Raw genomic sequence first — 11,989 nt, 5'->3', positions numbered from 1 at the left:
CAACTCCAAACTCAGGATTTCTTCATTCCTGTGGACAGTAAGCTGTAACTTGGCTGAAGAAAAGAATGTCTATCTTCCCCAGAGGCTAGGGAGGGGGAAAGGGAGGAGAAAAGGTGTGTATTGGGGTGTCAGTTTTAAAATAAGCTGTCAGTGGTTGAACAGCAAGATTTATATTTTAAGTATTATTAGACTCCTGTTATATCCTGAAGGATTTGATGAGAATTAAATGCATGATTTGACTATGTGGGACTGCAGTGGCACCCCCTTCTCCAAAGAAAATCTTATTTAAGCTTCTCCAGAAATCTTTACCATAATTGATTTTAAGACTACCAGCAAAAGAGTCTGTACAAAAGAGTTCAATGTATTCCTATTTTCCTGTTGCTCTATTTTTACGAGGCCTCTGGCCTTGAGCTGGAGCTTCACAGAGCTATCTACATTTCAAGAAGTTTCCAGTTCGGCTCCATGGTAGTAGCTGGCAGGGGGAGGAGAGAAAAGGGAGAAGAAGCTGTTCCCTCCTCAGGTGTTGTCCTTGAAGGGTTACCTTGTGAAAGGAAAGTGACCACAACACTCTTGGAGGGACCAAGAGATCTTTATTGCAGCAGTGAGAAAGAAGAGGAGAGAGAGAGAGAAAGAGCCCAGCAGGAGAAAGTTTTTATAGTCCTTCTGCTGTGCTGCCTAAATCTAATAGGGTCTATGGGTTTACAAGCTGCCTTGTTGGCATAAGGGGGGCTAAGTGTTCAGCCTTTGGGGGGGGCAGGTTTGAGTGTTCAGCCTTGAGAACAAGACAGAGGAGGGTTTGAGTGCCCGGTTATCCTGCAGCTAATATTCGTTCAGCCTGCCCTGCATCTAACCACTTGCCCAGAACAGTGAAAGAAAAAGCTGCTTTTATGTGAACTTCTGCAGTCTGTGAACTTCTGAGCCCCTCCCCTCAATGCTGGGTATAAAATTTTGAAACTACCTGAACTCCAGATTCAGGGATTAAATGGTTACAGCAAAAGCTGTACCCTCTGAACCTGGCTGCAGCCAAATAAAACTGTTTCCTGCTATCTTTGGTGCCCTACCTCATCCAGGTACAACAGGACCCTGAAATATATTTGTTTGGCATATTTTGAGTATGTCAGAGAAACTGTATACTTCTGGAATACAGGCATGGCTTTGAAAGGCTCCCCTTTCATAGGAGAAATTATGTCAGTAAAGAAAATCTAAATTAATGACAAACTGTCAGCAGACGAACACGATTGTCTATCTGATACCCCCTTTTCTCCATAGAAAGATCTTTTCACAGTCAGAGACTGGAGTCTGACATCAGCCCAGATACAAATTTCTAATAGGTGGCTATTGCTGGCAGACTTCTACATAACAAAACAGCTCTTGTTCCCTGTGTATCTCCTCCCCTCCACTTTTCATACTTTGTCACCTCTTTACTTCCCACCAGAACCCATGTCCCTATTCCCCATTTCTTTGTTTTTATCTTAGAAACTTACATTTCCAAGCTCTTCTTGGAGACTCATATTTTGTGTGTGACTCCCATGCTAAGATTTTTCTGTGAACATTAATAAACATACATGCTCTTTTTCCTATTAATCTATTGTCAATTTATTTCATATATTTCAATGATAGAAACTTTAGAAAAAAAGAATAAGTTTTAAACTTCCCCACACCTTCTTTTAATCCAAATTTCCATAACCTGCAATGCTTTTTACATTAATTTTGCTAACACACATTATATAATGTATTTTTTTCTTCTTTTTTGAGACAAGTCTCTCCATGTTGCCCAGGCTTGCCTCCAAATCCTGGGCTCAAGGAATCCTCTCTCCTTAGCCTCCCAAGCAGTTGGAGTTACATCTGCTAGCCATCACTCCCAGCTAAGACATATATATTGATTGTGCTCACTGGAAGCCTTAGTCTTCTCCTTGTCTTCCACACTTTGGCTCATAATAGATGTTCAATAAGTATTTCTACTTGCTAAAAGACTAAATGGTAACAATTGGTATAAATGTAATGCAGAAAAAGGGCTTTATAGCAATAGGTGAATGAAGAATAAGCTTTGACAGATTTTATATGAATAAGAGGATCTATGTAAATATGTAAGAATATAGATGGATGTCAAGATTTTGGTTGCAAAGCGCTGGGCAAAATGGGAATTTATTGGCTTACATAACCAAAATTAAGAAGGGCAGTGATGCATATGACACTAGTCACCTGACCGCCACCAACATATTTTCATTTCTCATCTTCTTTCTGCTTCTTAACTTCATTTTTTTCTTTCTTTCTTTCTTTCTTTTTTGTATTATGACAGTTTATTTTGAAGGTCATTTTTTAAACAAAGTTAAAGACAATCTGAGAAAACATTGCACAGAATACACTCACTAAATAAGTATGGTGATTAAATCAAAATAAGGGACATATGTTTTCTTCCATAACTCTGGAAATAAATTCTGTTGTCCTGAAGATTCTTATACTTCCAAAAAAGGGAGAAATCATGGCAATTAAAGCTGCCTCTTAATCATGTAAAATCTACAGTAGCAACCATATTTTTCTGCTTTTCCCAATAAGTCAGTTCTTCAAATTATGCCTTGTTTTTTAAAAGATAGGATGCTAGAAATTCAATGGGATTTGGTGGTCTTTGCAAGCACAGCAAGTCCCTGTAATAAGATAGGCACAACCTTCTGATCCAGGTAGGCACGAGTTGGCAAAGACTGTAAATCCACCTTCTGTTTTGATGACTTCTGCCTTCATCTTCTCGTTTCCTACTATCATCTCAACATTGTCGGTCAGACCATACACAGAGTGAGGGTTTTCTGCAACCTGCATCTGTCATTCTAGCATCTGCTCTGGCTCTGTGGTGGACCCTGCAAAGAGCTCAAGCTGTTGGTTCCTAAAAGGTCTGCACCGCACCACCAACTACCAGCATGAACCACTCCAGCCGTAAGTGACAAATGTCGAATGTCGCATGACTCTCAACTTGATTTTTTTCAAGACACACTATCTCCACAAATCAGGCAACTCGCAGCCTCTCAGTGGGAGAGCAAGTGAACCTCTTCCCTGAATTCCAGTTTAATAACATCCAAGAAGGAGCAGGATTGATCTGGCCGAGGCCCTGTGATTACTTCTGTGATGAAGGAACTATTATTGGCAGCCTGGATTAGGACTGACTGGCTCAGAAACCGTCCATGGCAAAAAGATGGGCAGGATAAGAACTTCAACAGAAATTTGGTGCATGCCTACTATTAAATTACTGAGTATATTTCATCAAAACTCAGTGGAGCAGGACTAAAGAACTTCAACATGGAGATAGGTCTGGAATCTATTAGTCTCAGGAATTGAGGCAATACACAAACCCTCCATACACTGTGCATTACCACCCAATTATTGAAAAAACACCTCAAACTTTTTCCCCTCTAACTCCTTTAGTGACCTTCTCAGAATATGTGAGGGATAACACATATAAATGGATAGGAAGACTCCATATCATAAATACCAATTTACAAATTAATCCATTAATGTAATACAATTCCAATAAACATCCTGAAAGAATTTTTCATTAAACTGAAATAATCTGGTCTAGATTCTATTTTTAAAGTTTAAACTAGGCAAGGAGTACTGAAGAATAATTATGTAGGGAAACACACAGTACCAGATAACAAGAGTTAGTATAAAGCTATAGTAATTAAGACAGTATGGTAAGGACACTGTTATAGCCAAATACATGGAAATTGTAGTAGACAGCTGAGAATCTTCACCTCTTGATATTCAGGCTTTTGTTTAATTCCCTCAGCTTGAGTATGAATGGGATTTAGTGACTCACTTCTTATATAGAATAATATGACAGAAGAGATGGTATGCCACTTCTGAGATTTTAAAAGGCTGTGATTCTTGTGTTAGGTGCTCTCTTTGTTTTTCTGTTATATCACCCAAAGGATAAGCAAGTGACCACTTTGTGAGCAATGCTGTGGAGAGATCCTGTGGCAGGGACTGAAGTCTCTAGTCAATGGCCAGTGAGGACCGTCCTGCCAGCAGCCACCAGTGAACTTGGAAGTGGGTCCTCCCCAAGAGAGCTTCGAGAAGACTGTTGCTTCTGTTGGCCCCTTAATTTTGGCCTTGAAAGACACCCCAGCTAGACCTTTCTATCTGGTCTGTGAAATAATGTGTGTTATTTTCAGCTACTAAATTTTGGGGTAATTTGTTGTGCAGCAATAGACAACATACAAAACTTGATATATGACAGAGGGAGCACTGCAGATAGTGGGAGAAGAGATGAATTTTTCAATAAATAGTGCCAGGACAATGGTCATCTATATGCAAAAATAAGGGTGGTTTTCTATTGCATGCTTTAAAGGAAAACAGAAGAGCAAGTGGATTAAAGATATAAATGTCAAAAGGCAAAACTTAAAAGCCTAGAGAATGCTCATTTGTAATCATATTTTTTTGGTAGTGCTAAAGATTGAACCCAGGGCCTTGTGCATGTGAGGCAAGCACTCTACCAACTGAGCTATATCCCCAGCCCCCAAAGCCTAGAGAATGAACTGGGTACAGTGGCACATGCCTGTGGTGCCAGCTACTCTGGAGACAAAAGGATCAAAACTTCAAGGCCAACCTGGACAATTTAGGGAGAGTCTGTTTCAAAATTAAATTTCAAAAAGAGCTGGGGATGTATCTCAGTGGTAGAGCACTTGCCTAGCATGTGTGAGGCCCTGGGTTCAATAAAATAAAAACAAACAAGAGCAACAAAAATAACAAAAAATAAGAAACATAAAAACACTGAAGAATTAAATGTCAATATCTTTATGAATGAATGTATGATAGTGATTTCTTAGTGAAGGACATGAAAATGACAACCCCTAGGACAGGGAAATGACAACCTCCCAAAACCATCTGACCTGAAGGAAGAGAGAGGAAGAAGTCAAACATTAATCCTTTCCCAGTAACAATGGGCCCTGAGGAGAAAAAAAAGCAAACTTTCATTCTTTTCTGCATTTGATCCCCAGCATCTCCATCAAAAGCAAACATTCATCCCTTCCCAACAACAATGGGTCCTGAAGTGGTAGATACTGAAATGTTGGACCCTGGACTTTTACCCTTTCCCATTGCTGGTAAGTCCTAGAAGGAGAAAAACAAACAGTGAAGCTCTGGGTCCCAGAGGAAGAAGATAAACAGTGAACTTTGGTTGAGTTCTGAACTTTCATCCCTTCCCAGTAACAATAAGTTTTGAACTTTTTTTTAATATTTATTTTTTTAGTTTTAGGTGGACACAATATCGTTATTTTACATTTATGTAGTGCTGAGGATCGAATCCAGTGCCTTGTGCATGCCAGGCAAGCGCTCTACCACTGAGCCACAACCCCAGCCCCAAGTTTTGAACATTTTAGGCCTTTTTTCTTGACTGTCCAAACCGACACATCCGGCTTCACTAGTCCATCTATAACTGGCGGCCATTTTCTACCCAGAAAGTGAACCCTTCAGTGCCTGATTGATTGACTCTACTGCGGAATAAAGGAAAGCAGGCTAATCAATTTGAGGTCTGCTTCCGTTCCAATTATTTGTGCTTCTATAACAGTGCCAAAACCATTTTGGTCATTTTTTTTTTTTTTAGAGACAGACTCTCACTGAGTTGCTTAGTGCCTTGCTGTTACTGAGGCTGGCTTTGAACTTGTGATCCTCCTGCCTCAGCCTCTAGAGCCACAGGGATTACAGGCGTGCACTACTACTCCTGCTCATTTTTAAAAAGAATATTTCTTAGAGACCTGTGACCTGGAGAACAGGCCCAGCGGCCCGCCAGTGTGGTAGACAGATCACCCCTATTGGAGGAGGGGCCCAGCTGCCGCCTGCAAGGTAGGCAGACTGCACGTCCTGGAGAAGGGGCCCAGCGGCCTGCCGGCGTGGTAGACAGATCACCCCAATTGGAGGAATGGCCCAGCCGCCCGCGCCTGCACGGTAGGGAAACCTGCGACCTGGAGAACAGGCCCAGCGGCTCGCCTGCGCAGTAGACAGACCTCCCCAGTTGGAGGAGCCCAGCCTCCCGCCTGTGAGGTAGACAGACCACTCCAACTGGAGGAGGGGCCCTGCCACCCGCCCGTGCAGTCATCTGACCCAGCTCTTGACAAACATAAGGTTTCCCCAAGACCCCCACCTCATCAAACACCTTATGAGAAAAACTGATGGAACTCATCTTGGAAAATCCCACCAACCCTTAAAACCCACCAACCGGTTGGCTGGCGTGGCTACCAGTGCGGTTCTGCAGTGCATCAGGCACCTAGTTTACATCTCAGAAAATTAGAGATGCCACAGGTGGAAGCTCAAGTCCTCTCACACTGACTACCACCACCATCCTGAACCCAGAGACTCAAGCTAGGAATAGACAACGCCACCAACTGGAAGAAATGAAAACAGAGTTCTGAGACACATTTTTTTTTCTTTTTTTCTTTCTTTTTCTCTCTTCTCTCTCTCTTTTCAGCCATTCACCCAGTCTCCTCTACCCTTCCCCCTCGGGTCTTCGCAACCTCAACATATGTGAAACCAAAAAGTGCATGAAAAAGGTCTTTAACAACTGAATCACCAGAATAATATACTATAGAGGAATTGCATATGCCTCACCTCCCTTCCCCCTTTTTATTTCTTTTCTTTTTTCTCGTATTTTCTTTTTCCCACTCTCTTTTTTCTCTTCCTTTCCTTGTTATTTGTTTTCCTCCCTCTTACTCCCTCTATCCAACTTGCAACCCCCTAAATTTTACTATTCATAAGTAGGGTAATCTTATAAATACAGATAGGAATTTGAATCTATACATTCTTCCATAAATTACCCATCTATTGGTTAGAGCTCTCCAAAGTTACTAAGTTAGATTAACCCCATACCCTCACTCCTTTCCCCATAAACATAACATCCTACGCCTGAAATTCAGTTTTCTTCAAGCTACCAGAAACGGTATGCCTTTCATGAAACTAATGACTATATTTGTAAACGATAATCGAAACCAACATTTGTAGACATAAAGTCTAGCTATAAATGTAGTAATAAGGAAAACATGTGCTTAGATGATGTACTATTGATATTGAGATCTGTTAACATTGTCTTTCTCCACAAAAGGGAGACTTTGCAATTATACAAGAGCAATATAAATATATAGGGGGAAAATTCAATAACACAACAGTTTCACCAAGCAGAAAGAAACTCGAGCAGTATGAAAAGACAAGGAAAGAAAGGACCACAAGCAATGCAGGTCAATTCAACTTTAGAAGAGGTAATATCTGCAGCAGATGGAATGTCAGATAAAGAATTCAGGATATACATGCTTCAGATCATCTGGAGTCTCAAGGAAGACATTAGACAGCAAAATCAGACAATGAAAGATCACTTCGACAATGAATTACATAAACAAATCCAAGAAGCAAAAGATCAACTGTACAGGGAGATAGAGGTTATAAAAAACAAACAAACAAACAGAAATCTGAGAAATGCAGGAAACAATAAACCAAATTAAAAACTCAAATGAGAGTACTACCAGCAGAGTAGAACACTTAGAAGATAGAACATCAGACAATGAGTACAAAGTATTTCAACTTGAAAAGAACATAGACAGCTCAGCGAGACTGTTAAAAAACCATGAGCAGAACATCCTAGAAATATGGGATAACATAAAGAGACCAAACTTAAGAGTCATTGGGATACAGGAAGGTATAGAGGTCCAAACCAAAGGAATGAACAATCTGTTCAATAAAATAATACGAGAAAACTTCCCAGACTTGAAGAATGAGACAGAATCCCAAAGCCTAGAAGCCTACAGGACGCCGAATGTGCAAAATCATAAGAGATCCACACCTAGACACATTATAATGAAGATGCCCAACATACAGAATAAGGAGAGAATTTTAAAAGCTACAAGACAAAGGAAGCAGATTACATTTAGGGGTAAACCAATCAGGATAACAGCTGATCTTTCAACACAGACTCTGAAAGCTAGAAGATCCTGGAACAACATATTTCAAACATTTAAAGAAAATGGGTTCCAACCAAGAATTGTGTATCCAGCGAAATTAAGCTTCAGGATGGAAGATGAAATTAAAATCTTCCATGATAAACAAAAGTTAAAAGAATTTGCAACTAGAAAACCATCTCTTCAAAACATCTTCGGCAAAACATTATAGGAAGAGGAAATGGAAAATAACAATGAAAACCAACAGTGGGAGGTAGTACAGTAAAGGGAAAAAATAATCAAAGAGGAAAAACAAACCATGTTTAGTAACATAAATAAACAAATATGGCTGGAAGAACAATCCATATCTCAATAATAACCCTAAATGTTAATGGCTTAAACTCACCAATTAAGAGACACAGGCTAGTAGAATGGATTAAAAAAAAAAGATCCAACAATATGCTGCCTACAGGAGACGCACTTGATAGGAAAAGACATACATAGACTGAAGGTGAAAGGTTGGGAAAAATCATATCACTTATATGGACTTTGGAAACAAGCAGGAGTGTCCATACTCATATCAAATAAAATAGATTTCAAGCCAAAGTTAATCAAAAGGGATAAAGAGGGATACTACATACTGCTCAAGGGAACCATACACCAACAAGACATAACAATCATAAATATATATGCCCCAAACAATGGTGCAGCTATGTTCATCAAACAAACTCTTCTCAAGTTCAAGAGTCTAATAGACCACCATACAATAATTATGGGAGACTTTAACACACCTCTCTCACCACTGGACAGATCTTCCAAACAAAAGTTGAATAAAGAATCTATAGATCTCAATAATACAATTAATAACCTAGACTTAATTGACATATATAGAATATACCACCCAACATCAAGCAGTTACACTTTTTTCTCAGCAGCACATGGATCCTTCTCAAAAATAGATCATATATTATGTCACAGGGCAACTCTTAGAAATTATAAAGGAGTAGAGATAATACCATGCATCCTATCTGATCATAATGGAATGAAACTGGAAATAAATGATAAAAAAAGGAAGAAAAAATCATGCATCACTTGGAGAATGAACAATAGGTTGCTGAATGATCAATGGGTTATAGAAGACATCAAGGAGGAAATTAAAAAGTTCTTAGAGATAAATGAAAACACAGACACAACATATCGGAATCTATGGGACACAATGAAAGCAGTTCTAAGAGGAAAATTCATTGCTTGGAGTTCATTCCTTAAAAAAAGAAAAAACCAACAAATAAATGATCTCACACTTCATCTCAAAATCCTTGAAAAAGAAGAGCAAAACAACAGCAAAAGAAGTAGAAGGCAAGAAATAATTAAAATCAGAGCTGAAATCAATGAAATCGAAACAAAAGAAACAATTGAAAAAATTGACAAAACTAAAAGTTGGTTCTTTGAAAAAATAAATTAGATCGACAGACCCTTAGCCATGCTAATGAAGAGAAGAAGAGAGAGAACTCAAATTACTAGCATACGGGATGAAAAAGGCAATATCACAACAGACACTTCAGAAATACAGAAGATAATTAGAAATTATTTTGAATCCTTATACTCGAATAAAATAGAAGATAGTGAAGACATCGATAAATTTCTTAAGTCATATGATCTGCCCAGATTGAGTCAGGAGGATATAGACAACCTAAACAGACCAATATCAATTGAGGAAATAGAAGAAGCCATCAAAAGACTACCAACTAAGAAAAGCCCAGGACCAGATGGGTATACAGCAGAGTTTTACAAAACCTTTAAAGAAAAACTAATACCAATACTTTTCAAGCTATTTCAGGAAATAGAAAAAGAGGGAGAACTTCCAAATTCATTCTACGAGGCCAACATTACCCTGATTCCTAAACCAGACAAAGACACTTCGAAGAAAGAAAACTTCAGACCAATATCTCTAATGAACCTAGATGCAAAAATCCTCAATAAAATTCTGGCGAATCGGATACAAAAACATATCAAAAAAATTGTGCACCATGATCAAGTAGGATTCATCCCTGGGATGCAAGGCTGGTTCAATATACGGAAATCAATAAATGTTATTCACCACATCAATAGACTTAAAGATAAGAACCATATGATCATCTCGATAGATGCAGAAAAAGCATTCGACAAAGTACAGCATCCCTTTATGTTCAAAACTCTAGAAAACTAGGGATAACAGGAACATACCTCAATATTGTAAAAGCTATCTATGCTAAGCCTCAGGCTAGCATCATTCTGAATGGAGAAAAATTGAAGGCATTCCCTCTAAAATATGGAACAAGACAGGGATGCCCTCTCTCTCCACTTCTGTTCAACATAGTTCTTGAAACACTGGCCAGAGCAATTAGACAGATGAAAGAAATTAAAGGCATAAAAATAGGAAAAGAAGAACTTAAATTATCACTATTTGCAGGTGACATGATTCTATACCTAGCAGACCCAAAAGGGTCTACAAAGAAACTACTAGAGCTAATAAATGAATTCAGCAAAGTGGCAGGATATAAAATCAACACGCATAAATCAAAGGCATTCCTGTATATCAGTGACAAATCTTCTGAAATGGAAATGAGGACAACCACTCCATTCACAATATCCTCAAAAAGAATAAAATACTTGGGAATCAACCTAACAAAAGAGGTGAAAGACTTATACAATGAAAACTACAGAACCCTAAAGAGAGAAATAGAAGAAGATCTTAGAAGATGGAAAAATATACCCTGTTCATGGATAGGCAGAACTAACATCATCAAAATGGCGATATTACCAAAAGTTCTCTATAGGTTTAATGCAATGCCAATCAAAATCCCAATGGCATTTCTTGTAGAAATAGATAAAGCAATCATGAAATTCATATGGAAAAATAAAAGACCCAGAATAGCAAAAACAATTCTAAGCAGGAAGTGTGAATCAGGCGGTATAGCGATACCAGACTTCAAACAATACTACAGAGCAATAGTAACAAAAACAGCATGGTACTGGTACCAAAACAGGTGGGTGGACCAATGGTACAGAATAGAGGACACAGAGATCAATCCACAAAATTACAACTATCTTATATTTGATAAAGGGGCTAAAAGCATGCAATGGAGGAAGGATAGCATCTTCAACAAATGTGCTGGGAAAACTGGAAATCCATATGCAACAAAATGAAACTGAATCCCTTTCTCTCGCCATGCACAAAAGTTAACTCAAAATGGATCAAGGAGCTTGATATCAAATTAGAGACACTGCGCCTGATAGAAGAAAAAGTTGGCTCCGATTTACATATTGTGGGGTCGGGCTCCAAATTCCTTAATATGACACCCATAGCACAAGAGTTAATAACTAGAATCAACAAATGGGACTTACTCAAACTAAAAAGTTTTTTCTCAGCAAGAGAAACAATAAGAGAGGTAAATAGGGAGCCTACATCCTGGGAACAAATTTTTACTCTTCACACTTCAGACAGAGCCCTAATATCCAGAGTATACAAAGAACTCAAAAATTAAACAATAAGAAAACCAATAAACAAATCAACAAATGGGCCAAGGACCTGAACAGACACTTCTCAGAGGAGGACATACAATCAATCAACAAGTACATGAAAAAATGCTCATCATCTCTAGCAGTCAGAGAAATGCAAATCAAAACCACCCTAAGATACCATCTCACTCCAGTAAGATTGGCAGCCATTATGAAGTCAAACAACAACAAGTGCTGGCGAGGATGTGGGGAAAAGGGTACACTTGTACATTGCTGGTGGGACTGCAAATTGGTGCAGCCAATTTGGAAAGCAGTATGGAGATTTCTTGGAAAGCTGGGAATGGAGCCACCATTTGACCCAGCTATTCCCCTTCTTGGTCTATTCCCTAAAGACCTAAAAAGAGCATGCTACAGGGACACTGCTACATCGATGTTCATAGCAGCTCAATTCACAATAGCAAGACTGTGGAACCAACCCAGATGCCCTTCAATAGACGAATGGATTAAAAAAATGTGGCATTTATACACAATGGAGTACTACTCTGCATTAAAAAATGACAAAATCATAGAATTTGCAGGGA

Source organism: Marmota monax, unplaced genomic scaffold, assembly GCF_021218885.2.
Source record: "Marmota monax isolate L192 unplaced genomic scaffold, Marmota_monax_Labrador192_F-V1.1 WCK01_AAM20220418_F8-fsc00127, whole genome shotgun sequence".
NCBI classification, from domain to species: Eukaryota; Metazoa; Chordata; class Mammalia; order Rodentia; family Sciuridae; genus Marmota; species Marmota monax.
Note: the sequence above shows the minus strand (reverse complement) of the source record.